General features: G+C 34.3%; 1 long non-coding RNA gene across 1 annotated transcript; it reads left to right on the top strand.

Annotated features, from left to right (window-relative positions):
- Positions 1 to 333: 333 nt before the first annotated feature.
- On the top strand, positions 334 to 8,914 carry LOC132733273 (uncharacterized). The gene is made up of 6 exons (XR_009626151.1): positions 334 to 801; positions 2,230 to 2,406; positions 3,044 to 3,149; positions 3,313 to 3,423; positions 3,817 to 3,982; positions 7,214 to 8,914. It is a non-coding gene; the product is annotated as an uncharacterized LOC132733273 (long non-coding RNA).
- The last annotated feature ends 3,745 nt before the right edge of the window (positions 8,915 to 12,659 follow it).

Here is a 12,659-nt window from a genome sequence, read left to right as displayed (position 1 = left end):
CTACCTACCTACCTACCCAACCTTATTTTAATGGGTCGGGAAGTGGAAACAAACAAATTTTTATTTTTTGCCCAAGAGTTATCAAATTGAAACATCATATGTATCATGGAGGGTATTGTAGTTCACAATAACAGTTAAAAAATTATAAGGTAGAAGACCCAAAGTGAAATCGGCAATCTTCGACAATTACCGCCATATCTCGCCATTTATCGTAACGAACTTCGTTTGTTTACGTATAAATTCGGAATTCTAATAATAGCGAATATCCCCGGTCACGTGGTAGTATTCCCCAAGAAAATGACGTAATTTCCGCAGATATCTAACATGGCGTCTTACAGCGTGATACGCTCGGTCGATTCAAAAAAAGTGTAATAAAAAGATGCAGAAACTCAAGTATTCCGACTTTATTATAGAACATAACAATAGTGCAGGTAACCAGTATTACGTGTCAACCAAACCAGCTCTACAAGACATCAACTCTTCCTAAATCGGTTGATAATGAGGGTTGGAAAGAGGGAAGAAGAATCGTTGAGTTTGGCGTGTTACGGTCAAACCTAAGATTTTGTAAAAAATGTAGACTTGGACCAGTTGGGCTACCATTAACAGCACTGATTAACTTTTGACAACATGTTAGGTGAATTTAAACAGGGAGTGTCTGGTTATTTGTATGTGAAATGTCGAAACACAGAATGCGGTCATATGAATTGTGTTCCCTATGGAAAAACACACAGACTCTAGTAGATTGAAGACCTGTGAAAGTTGGAATGCCATGTTTCGTTGTCAACACAAAATTAGGAACAGGTAAGTGATTAATGTATTGCATCATAGTTTACATTAAGTACTATATACTGATAATGAATTCATAGATGTAAGGTCTCGTACCAAAATGAATATATCGATACATTATGATTTATCAGTGTTTATTTACTTGTCTTCCAATGATGTGACATGTCAAACATGTAAAATTATGCGGACCAAATTTATGTTTCAGATTTATAAATAATTAATTTATTATACAGAATACATGTATCTTGTTTGTGTTTAGCTGTAAAACACTACTCCTTATTGTGAAAGAAGTGGCTACTGGTTGGGGACCACCAAAACCGGACAACCACCAAACCCGGACGGCTCCAAAAAATGCTTAATTTTCTATATTCAGTGGTTGTCAGTTACTTTTTATCAACAATAAATGAATGTTTCTTCTAAGTTCTAAAATTAAGTAAATAAATTTATTTCAACCTCCGTAAATGGTAATATTTTAATGTCTATTTCAAGAATGTTGACGTTGAAATTTGGGGGTCAAGAGGGCAATGCCTGACCTCATATACCAACTATAATCATTTGCAGAGTAAACAATAGAATATCCAAAACTTCAGGATTTGTTGCTGAAATATTGTATAACATGTTGAAAATCAAAAATTAAAACAGCCAAGCTTTTATCTGAATTAAATCACATCATGTACATATCTGTCCGGACACATGGTACTGTAGTGTAGACATTTTAGGTAATTTTTATACGCACGTTTTCGAGCCTCAGATATAAGTGTAAATACAATCAGAAATAAACAAACTAGTTTGTTAGTTAGGAGAAGAACCTAGCTGAACTGTCTCAAATTTTTAGGTCTTTAGGTTAAAAATTATGAAATCTGTACGGAAAAATGTTTAAAAAGTGTCAGGTTGAGGGTCCCCGACCAGTAGCCATACGGCTAGCCAAAAGTTCTAGCCGTACGTGACTCACATACTCCATATAATTTTGAAAAGTGCCGTACGGCTAGCCAATACAGTGTGTCCTGGCTAGTCGTACGTGACTCACGTACGGCTATAACTTTTGGCTAGCCGTACGGGCCCGTACGGCTAGCCACTTCCTATTGTGAAATGTTTTATAAACTTCCCTCTGAACTGTTTTAATTTCCCCAAAGTCACTGAGAAATTTGAAAAACAAATGATAAAACATTGCTAAATTAAATCTTGCAACAATGCAATTTTTAGTAAGACATTACAGAATCCTACATGTACATTATATAAAAGACACAGTTTACACTAGGCTGCCAATACACACAGTCACAGTACTAATATTCAATGTACATGAGGCAGCTAAATATAGCTCTATATTAATTTATGCAATGTGTTATTATCACGGTTATGTAAATTACAATCCATGTGAAGTTTTTTTTGACAAAATATTTGTATACTTTAATGAAATAATTTGTTTCTTTCATTTTCTTACAGCAATGATTGATAGTGTAGGTGGGCCGGTGAGGGTCAACAATTTGTTGTCAACACTAAATATACCAACAATTGGAAATAAAAACATGAAAAGAAATGGAGATACGTGTTGGAAATATCATTGAGACAGCACTGGCTTCTATGCCGACAGAATCTGCTGCATAAGATCAAGGAAATGGAGTAAGACACATTTACATTTACAATGATATTTTCGAAATAACATGTACTTGAATTGGAAGAATTTCAAAAATTATTTTGTAATTATATGTCTATGCAGCTTATCATGGTATAATCCTATATTGCTGGCACACTCGTGGTTTAGGGAACCAAAGAATATTATACAATCCATATATGAGAAAAGAATTTTTAAACAATGGCTTTGTTGTTTTTGCATGTTACTCTATATTCATGTACATATTTCTTTTTTCAAAATAACATGAATGTGTAATTGTTTTTTTAAAAAAGTATTTATTTCTACAGGGGCGGCGAAATCAATTGTCCGTATTGCCCAGGTTGTCCCACAGCCTGTACGGACAAGTGGAAATTTTCTAAAATTTACTATATAAGTATCATACGGACAAGTAAGGAAATGCTTCAAGTAAAAACGGACAAGTTAGTCAAAATCAGATTTTGCCGGCCCTGATTTCTACATGACAAACTGGGTCCGCCTGGGCTCCTTGCCATTGGTACTTGTTGCTTGGTCATATGGAGGTTGCGTTCAGTGAACGCCGCCTTTCCTTGTTGATCTTGTTTATCATATTTTACCTTCATTGGTTTAAGTCTAAAATTCATATTTAATACATACATTCTTTTTAAGGGATGTGCATCATGAAGAATCAATGGTATCAGAACACAACATCATGGAAGATCTTATTGACAAGATCTCGGAGGATGTCCTTTGCCAGATGTTTGCCAGCACTAAAGTGAGTACTGGTAGTTTGTTTTCTGTATTTTGTTTATTTACGAAAGTAAAGGACTATGCAAAACTGACTGGTGTTGTTGAACTGTTTGTGTTATGTCAGTTGCTTCAATATATGAATATCTCTCCATATACTGTTTGTACATATGTATTTTTTTTTATTCAAGGTCTATTCATCAGTCAGATGCTACAGTTACAAATGACAGTGAATGGTCAGATTTATACAATTGTGATTAACAATCCTCAACAATACATCAAACAAAAATGCCTATTAAACTGTAAGTTGAAATCTATGAGGTTTTTTTTATATATATTTATAATCATGGTGTAGCAATTAAATGATAATACTTTGATAATTTTGTAATTAATGCTATTTGGGGTCGTCTTCAATAGAAACAATTTGATGTAACTTCATGTGATGAATAATCGATATGCAGTCCGAATTATTTCATAAAAGTGATTACTAAAATTGGTCAGGAAAAAGTCGTGCAATTAGCATTAATAATTAACAAAACTTATTCTAGTAACTGTATGAACATTGTGTTACATTAATTATAAATATGTTATTGTCAATTCATTGGTGTTCAATCTTCAATATTTGTCAATATTACGTTTAAAGATGAATTTTAAAATACAGAAAATATTTTTGAAATATATTTTTACAATTACAGTTCTCACAGACAGTCAAAGGTTGAAAACAAATCAGAAGTGGTCCACATCTTAAAAAACCTCACAGCAGATTAAGACTTTCCCCGAAATTTCCCTGTAAAACCCGCAGTGGTATGTCCAGTGCAGTAGATACTGCCTGGCACAAAAGAGGATTTGACAGTTTAACATGTAAGTAAAATAAGATTATTTTTATCCCCCCACAATGTGGGACCATACAGCGTGGCACTTGTCAGTCTGTCCCAAAATCTTGTGAACGCAACTCCTCTTAAACCGGATGGCAGATTTTGCTTAAACTTCCAGGGATTAACAAACTTAATGTGTAGATGGTAGTAAAGGAAGGAATTTTTGCTGCAACCAAATTTAACAGAATAATGGCCCTTTGTTGATTTTTAGTTTTCAACTTGTGGCACATGTAGTCCAAAAAACTATTTGACCTAGAGTCATAAGATTGACAGAACAGTGGCGTGTGGGGGCATCCGTGTTTTATTGACACATTTCAAGTTTTTCTCAGTCATCATGTCAGTAATGATTTAGAATTTGTCAGAAAAGTATCTGTGTATATTTTAACCACTGTTATTGATGTATAATTGAAAAAGTGAGTTTTGCATACAAGTAAGACTGGTTAGTCAACATTGTTCTTTCAAACAGTGGCATTTAGAAGAAAAATCCTAATGGTTATTTGAATTACCCTGGTTTTAACTTTGAGTTCTGACCTAGCTGTCATGTTCACAGCATGGTTCATTTTTGTGTCGCCTCTACGGAGTAGTGGTAACATATAGGGATCATTTCTCCGTCGTCTTGTCTATCTGTCCGTCCGTCACAAAACTTGTCCGGACTACTCCTCATAAACTACAGGTGCAATTTCATCCAAACTTTACAGGAATGATCAGTACCAAGTCTAGTTGTGCATTTTGTCAGCATTTTCCGGTTCAATGATTTTTGTCAGAGTTATGGCCCTTTAATAATTTTTATTTTTTTAAGTTTGTCTTGACTACTTCTCTTATACCACTAATGCAATTTCAATGAAACTTTACAGGGTTGATCTGTAGCTTAAGTCCTTGTGCATATTTCATGGGTTTTCTGGTTGAATGATTTTTGGCCGAGTTATGGCCCTTTGATTAAAAGGTGTTTTTTTTCTGTGTGTTGCCAGATACACAAAAACTTGTCCTGACTACTCCTCATAAACTACTGGTGCAATTTCATCCAAACTTTACAGGAATGATCAGTACCAAGTCTAGTTGTGCATATTGTCAGCATTTTCCGGTTCAATGATTTTTGTCAGAGGTATGGCCCTTTTTTTAAGTTTGTCCGGACTACATCTCTTATACCACTAATGCAATTTCAATGAAACTTTACAGGATTGATCAGTTGCTCAAGTCCTGGCACATATTGCACAGGTTTTCAGGTTGAATGATATTTTGGCAAGTTTGATGAAAAGGTGGTTTTTTTTCTGTGTGTTGCCAGATACATAAAAGCTTGTCCGGACTACTCCTCAAAAACTACTGGTGCAATTTCATCCAAACTTTAAAGGAATGATCAGTACCAAGTCTAGTTGTGCACTGTCTGTCTGTCACAAAACTTGTCCCAACATGAAATTGGCCATCATGAGGCGACACATGTGATCACTGATCGCTCTTGTTTGTTATTTTGGTGTTTTTTTAGCTCACCTGTCAAAGTGACAGGGTGAGCTTTTGTGATCGCTTTTCGTCCGGCGTCCGTCCGTTCGTCCGGCGTCCGTAAACTTTTTCTTTAAATGACATCTCCTCATAAACCACTAAGCCAATTTCATCCAAACTTCACAGGAATGTTCCTTTGGTGGTCACCTTTAAAAATTGTTCAAAGAATTTAATTCCATGCAGAACTCTGGTTGCCATGGCAACCGAAAGAAAAAACTTTAAATATCTTCTTTTAAAAAACCATAAGAGCTAGAGCTTAGATATTTGGCATGAAACATCTTCTAGTGAGTGACTACCAAGTTTGTTCAAATAAAAGCCCTGGGGTCAAAATTGGCCCCGCCCCGGGGGGTCATTGATTTTCCCTATATGCATATAGTAAAAAGTTAAAAAATCTTCTTTTAAAGAACCCAAAGAGCTAGAGCTAAGATATTTGGCATGAAACATGTTCTAATGGGTGTCTATCAAGTTTGTTCAAAATGAAAAGCCCTGGGGTCAAAAATTGGCCCCGCCCCGGGGGTCATTGATTTTCCCTATATGCATATAGTAAAAACTTAAAAAATCTTCTTTTAAAGAACTCAAAGAGCTATGGCTAAGATATTGAGCATCAAACATGTTCTAATAGGTGTCTACCAAGTTTGTTCAAATAAAAGCCCTGGGGTCAAAATTGGCACCGCCCCAGGGGGTCATTGATTTTCCCTATATGCATATAGTAAAAACTTAAAAATCTTCTTTTAAAGAACCAAAAGAGTTAGAGCTAAGATATTTAGCATGAAACATGTTCTAATAAGTGTCTACCAAGTTTGTTCAAATAAAAGCCCTGGGGTCAAAATTGGCCCCGCCCCGGGGGGTCATTGATTTTCCCTATATGCATATAGTAAAAACTTAAAAAATCTTCTTTTAAAGAACTCAAAGAGCTATGGCTAAGATATTTAGCATCAAACATGTTCTAATAGGTGTCTACCAAGTTTGTTCAAATAAAAGCCCTGGGGTCAAAATTGGCACCGCCCAGGGGGTCATTGATTTTCCTTATATGTGTTATTATAGCAAAATCTTAAAAAATCTTCTTTGAAAAAACTCAAATAGCTAGAGTTTAGATATTAAGCATGAAACATCTTCTAGTAAGTGTCTACAAAGTTTGTTCAAATAAAAGCCCTGGGGTCAAAACTGGCCTGGCCCCAGGGGTGTCATTGTTTTTTACTATATGTGTATAGTAAAAACTTTAAAAAAATCTTCTTTTAAAAAGCCCAATGAGCTAGAGCTTAGATGTTTAGCATGAAACATCTTATGGGTGTCTACCAAGTTTGTGCAAATAAAAGCCCTTGGGTTAAATTGGCCCTGCAACATTGGGGGGGGGGTTGGGGGGGCCTATATACAGGTGAGCGACCTCAGGGCCATCATGGCCCTCTTGTTAACATGATACCTTGATTTCTTAACAAGGTTAGATAAACTTATAATATATGAGCCACTTGTCATTTGTAAATAAATCTAGGTTTTGCAATGCAAATACATGTTCATCCCAACAGATCAAAATCAAGCCAGCAATAAATAATAATTGCCTTTGGTGTTTATTTTCTTCATTTGTAGGTGGGCTTTACTAATACATTACTGCCACTTTACTTCAAAGTGGGGTTTTGGGGTATCATTCACCTTCAGTGATAGTTCTAGTTTTATCCAGTATAAACATGGTTACATGGAAATGAAAAATAAACCTTGTTTTTTTCAGTGTATTGCACCATTAAACTAAATATGGAGAGAAGCTTAGTCACCAAAGCAGTCAACACCAAAATACACACAATGGCCAGGGCACTTAAACTTGGAAGAGTGAAAGAGTAAAGTAGTGCGTTTTTTTAGCTAACAAAGTGACATTGCTAGCTTTTGTCTATCTTTCGTCCGTAAACTTGATCTTTAAACAACATCTCATAAATTGCCAAGCCAATTTCATGCAAACTTACGATATTGTCTAGTCAGTTTTTGTTTTGCTTGCAATCGTTATATGACATGACTAAAGACATTTAGTTTTATTCTTAAGTTATTATGTTTATGTTTGTATAAGACCCAAATATATTGTTAAGATTCATTTTTACAAATTTGAAAGCCATTATTGTTCTAGTCAGTTTTTGTTTTGCTTGCAATCATTATATTACATGCAGGCTGTCCAGCGTCCCTAAAATTCCTAAAAAATCCTAATTTTTTTCAGTTTGGCTAAAATTCCTAAACAAATGAATAATTCAAAGGGAATTCCTAAAAAAGCCCTATTTTTTCACTTAAATTCCTATTTTTTATCTTTTGTGATAAACATATTGCGAAACAACCATGTTTCAATCACAACTTAAATTTTAAATGGAACAATGAAAATTGTCGAACTTTGACTATATCAAAATAGTCACCTGTTTAAAATTGTGATAAAAAAATTTCCAAGGAAGTTACATTTTTATTGGCTTTAGAGTTTTACCATTTACCTCAGTCTTAGGTTTATGTAAAGCAACTATTTACATGATGAACCACAAATTTCATCAAACTTTATGTAGGGGTCCTTATTAATAAAGTCTTAATTTGTAATCAAGTTATTTTCAAGTGATGACTGTAGAACAGATATTTTGTAAGTGATACCAGCTGGCAGATCTAGACAAGTTTCCTTTGCTTATTATAAAGTGGGTAAGGTAAACTGGCAGTAATGATTGGATGCTTTAACCATTTTGCTACCCAATTAGGGTACTAAGAAGTGACACCTTCGTATACATTAACATGTACTGAACATAATTATGTTATAACATATAGTGTAAGTTTTTTTTAAAATATGGAAAAAAACTGTTGAAAATCATTGAAAGAACTGACACTGTTGTGAAATTTCTACAATTTTTAGTAGCCTGATTTATCTTGAACGAATTCTTCATAGGTGTATACCCTGCTGTTTGAATTTAAGTTTTAATATTCCTGGGAATGATTTGAGTGGGTCATAATGTTTTTATTATTTTTTAAGAAAGATCTAGACTTGTTGAAAATGTACCAACCTTAAAACGATAAATGTTGATAATAAATGCATTTATAGCTAAAATAAATTTAAAGCATAATTTCCCCTTCCATTTATTATTGGCTAATCATAGCTTAACTAATTGAATATTGGTTGTTCAGGGATACTTATAACTTTGAAAATGTTTTCATTCTAGTTATGTTTGAATGTAGTTTTTCAGCTCTTTTTAAAGGCAGTTGACCAGTGAATCAATTTCTTCACTGGTGACTATGGAACACTGGTAACACCTTTGCTATAACCGAACTAGAGCATTATGAGTGAGTTACTTTTGTGTCAAATATGCAAAGTTGAGCCCATATCATGGTCTTTTGAGGTCATAATTTAGTTACAAATTCCAAATTTTAGCCCTAAAATTTCTTTTATTTACCCTAAAATTCCTAATTTTAGCCCTAATTTTTTTATGCCCCCGCCATGTAATGGCCGGGGCATATAGTGTTACCCTGTTCCGTCCTTCCGTCATTCCGTCCTTCCGTCCTTCCGTCATTCCGTCCTTCCGTCATTCTGTCATTCCGTCATCATCAGTTTCCGTTCATTATCTTAGTAACGGTTGCACATATTCAACTCAAATTTGACATATGGATATGTCATGAGAAAATACAGGTCAAGTTCGAATTTGGTCATGGTTCGATGATTTTTGGCAGAGTTATGCCCCTTTTACTTTGAAAATAATATGAAATTTTCAGTTTCCGTTCATTATCTCCCCAACGGCACAACACATTCAACTCAAATTTGACATATGGATATGTCATGAGAAAATACAGGTCAAGTTCAAATTTGGTCATGGTTCGATGATTTTTGGCAGAGTTATGCCCCTTTTACTTTGAAAATAATATGAAATTTTCAGTTTCCGTTCATTATCTCCCAAACGGCACAACACATTCAACTCAAATTTGACATATGGATATGTCATGAGAAAATACAGGTCAAGTTCGAATTTGGTCATGGTTCGATGATTTTTGGCAGAGTTAAGCCCCTTTTACTTTGAAAATAATATGAAATTTTGAGTTTCCGTTCATTATCTCCACAACGGTACAACATATTCAACTCAAATTTGACATATGGATATGTCATTAGAAAATACATGTCAATTTCGAATTTGGTCATGGTTCGATGATTTTTGGCAAAGTTATGCCCCTTTTACTTTGAAAATAATATAAAATTTTCAGTTTCCGTTCATTATCTCCCCAACGGTACAACATTTTCAACTCAAATTTGACATATGGATATGTCATGAGAAAATACAGGTTAAGTTTGAATTTGGTCATGGTTCGATGATTTTTGGCAGAGTTATGCTCCTTTTACTTTGAAAATAATATGAAATTTTCAGTTTCTGTTTATTATCTCCCCAACAGTACAACACATTCAACTCAAATTTGACATATGGATATGTTTTTGGAATGCCCAGGCCCAGTTCGAATTTGTTCATTGTTCAATGATTTTTGGCAGAGTAATGCCCCTTTCACTTTGAAATTAATATGAAATTTACAGTTTCTGTTCATTATCTACCCAACAGTGTTACATATTCAACTCAAATTTGACATATGGATATGTCAAAGGAATGGGCAGGTCAAGTTGGAATTTGGTCATGGTTCGATGATTTTTTTGGCAGAGTTATGTCCCTTTCACTTTGAAAATAATATAGATACATCTTAGGAATAAGCAGTTTAAGTTTGAATTTGGTCGTGGTTCAATGATTTTGAACAAACTTATCTTTCTTGAATATTGGAAAAATTTTGAACTTTCAGTTTCAGCACTCATACTTTTGTGGAAATGTATGTAGCCATTATGGTTGGCTACAAATATGAAATATGCTATTTTCAAAAGGTTAAGACTGAATAATTTCAGTGCCTTGAACATTGTATGGAAATAGTTTGTGTTAACATTGAAAAGTTTTAAGGGCTTTGAACTTAAAATGAAAACAATAATTTGTGCAAACAAATTTGGAACTAAATATTATAACATCTGAAATTTTGGCTGCATGCGGGGGCATCCGTGGCATGATGACACATTTCTAGTTTGAAAATTGCCCTAAATTTTGCCCTAAATTTTTGTCAGAAGGTGCTGGACAGCCTGTACATGGCTAAAGACATTTAGTTTTAATCTTTAATAGTTATGTCTATATTTGTATAAGACCCAAAAATATTGTTAAGATTCATTTTTACAATTTTGAAAGCCATTATTGCTCTAGTTTGTTTTTGTTTTGCTTGCAATTGTTATATGACATGACTAAAGACATTTAGTTTAAATCTTTAGTTATTATGTCTATGAGGGGCGTCCGTGGCCGAGTGGTTAAGGTCATTGACTTCAAACCACTTGCCCCTCACCGCTGTGGGTTGGAATCCCGACAGGGACTTTGGATTCTTTCTTGTGAGGAAGCTATCCAGCTAGCTTAACTGAACGTCAGTGGTTCTACTCAGATACCCGTTCGTGCCTGAAATAATGCAAGGAAGGGCACCTGAACGTCACGATATGACCTTTACTGTGTTGATGTGACGTAAAAACCCAAAACAAGCAAACAAAAAATTATGTCTATGAAATTCGTTGTTTGTATAAGACCCAAATATATTGTTGTGATTAATTTTAACAATTTTGAAAGCCATAATTGTATGTGTCAGATATTGTTTTGCTCACAATCATAATGTTATATGACATATGAGTTTAAATCTGAAGGTATTATGTCCATGAAATATGTTGTTTGTTTAAGACCAAAATATATTTTTGAGATTCATTTTTACAATTTTGAAAGCCATTATTGGTCTAGTCTGTTTTTGCATAACACATAACGCTATTGTTAGTATTTATTGTTATTAATAGTGATTTGTCTAAGTGGATGTCGAAGTATGTATGTTATTCCATGCCAGTTCATGTTTGAATGAAACTTTTTGTCCAGATAGAAGTTTTCAAACTGTAACTTTTCTGATATTTAGCTTTTACAACAATATTATATTTCCCATTTATGGTGCTAAGAAATACTGCAACATGTGCTGAATAATAGCTAGTGTCAAACATTGTTTATATGCTCCCCGAAAAATTTCGGCGGACCATATAGTCATTGGGTTGTCTGTCCGTCTGTCTGTACGTACATACGAACCTGAATTCGTGTCCAGCCCATAACTTTGTTATTTCAAGTTGGATTTTAAAACTATTTCACAGAAATGCTCACCATATTGAGACGACCTGTCGCCCGCAACATTTGGGTCGCTACCTTGAAGGTCAAGGTCACACCATGACCTTGAACAAAATCATGTCCTGCCCATAACTTCGTTATTTGAAGTCGGATTTTAAAGCTATTTAAAAGTAATGATCACCATATTGAGACGATGTGTCGTGCGCAGCATTTGGGTCGTTACCTTGAAGGTCAAGGTCACAGCATGACCTTAAACAAAAATTGTGCCGGCCCATAACTTGGTTATTTGATGTCGGATTTTACAACTATTTCACAGAAATGATCACCATATTGAGACGATGTGTCGCACACACCATTTGGGTCAATACCTTGAAGGTCAAGGTCGCAACATGACATTGAAGCAAAATCGTGTCTGGCCCATAAATTCGTTATTTGAAGTCGGATTTTACAACTATTTCACCGAAATAATCACCATATTGAGACGATATGTCACATGCAACATTTGGGTCATTACCTTGAAGGTCTAGGTCACAGCATGACCTTGAAGCAAAAATGTGTACGGCCCATAACGTCGTTATTTAAAGTGGGATTTTACAACTATTTTGGAATTATCACACTTTGAACATTGTCTGGGACATAACCCTGAAACTTCAAAAGATATACTTTTCTGTATCTAGGATCACCCAGGTTCAACCGGCTCTTGTTTTAATTGATTATTAAGTAATATGAACAATTCATGATAGCATCATAACTAAAGAGTGGAAATTTATGAAAGTCAAATATGTATAGAATCAGTTGCTAATAAAATGTGTGTAAAATTTATCTCTTTTTGGGAATTAATTTCTTTATTTTACAAATTTATCAAATTTCATTTTATTCTACTGATATGTTTGTAATATTTCTTTTATTTTCTATTGAAAAAATGTGTTAAACCAATATGTATTTGTTTTCTTATAATTCAGCTAGTTTTTATTATTCCAATGTTTGAAAAAATTGTTTGCCAGAACTTTA

This window comes from Ruditapes philippinarum, unplaced genomic scaffold, assembly GCF_026571515.1.
Source record: "Ruditapes philippinarum isolate M1 unplaced genomic scaffold, ASM2657151v2 ctg19620_1_1_1_1, whole genome shotgun sequence".
Classification (NCBI taxonomy): domain Eukaryota; kingdom Metazoa; phylum Mollusca; class Bivalvia; order Venerida; family Veneridae; genus Ruditapes; species Ruditapes philippinarum.
The sequence above is the reverse complement of the archived record's forward strand: the minus strand, read 5'-3'. Positions and strand labels throughout refer to the sequence as shown.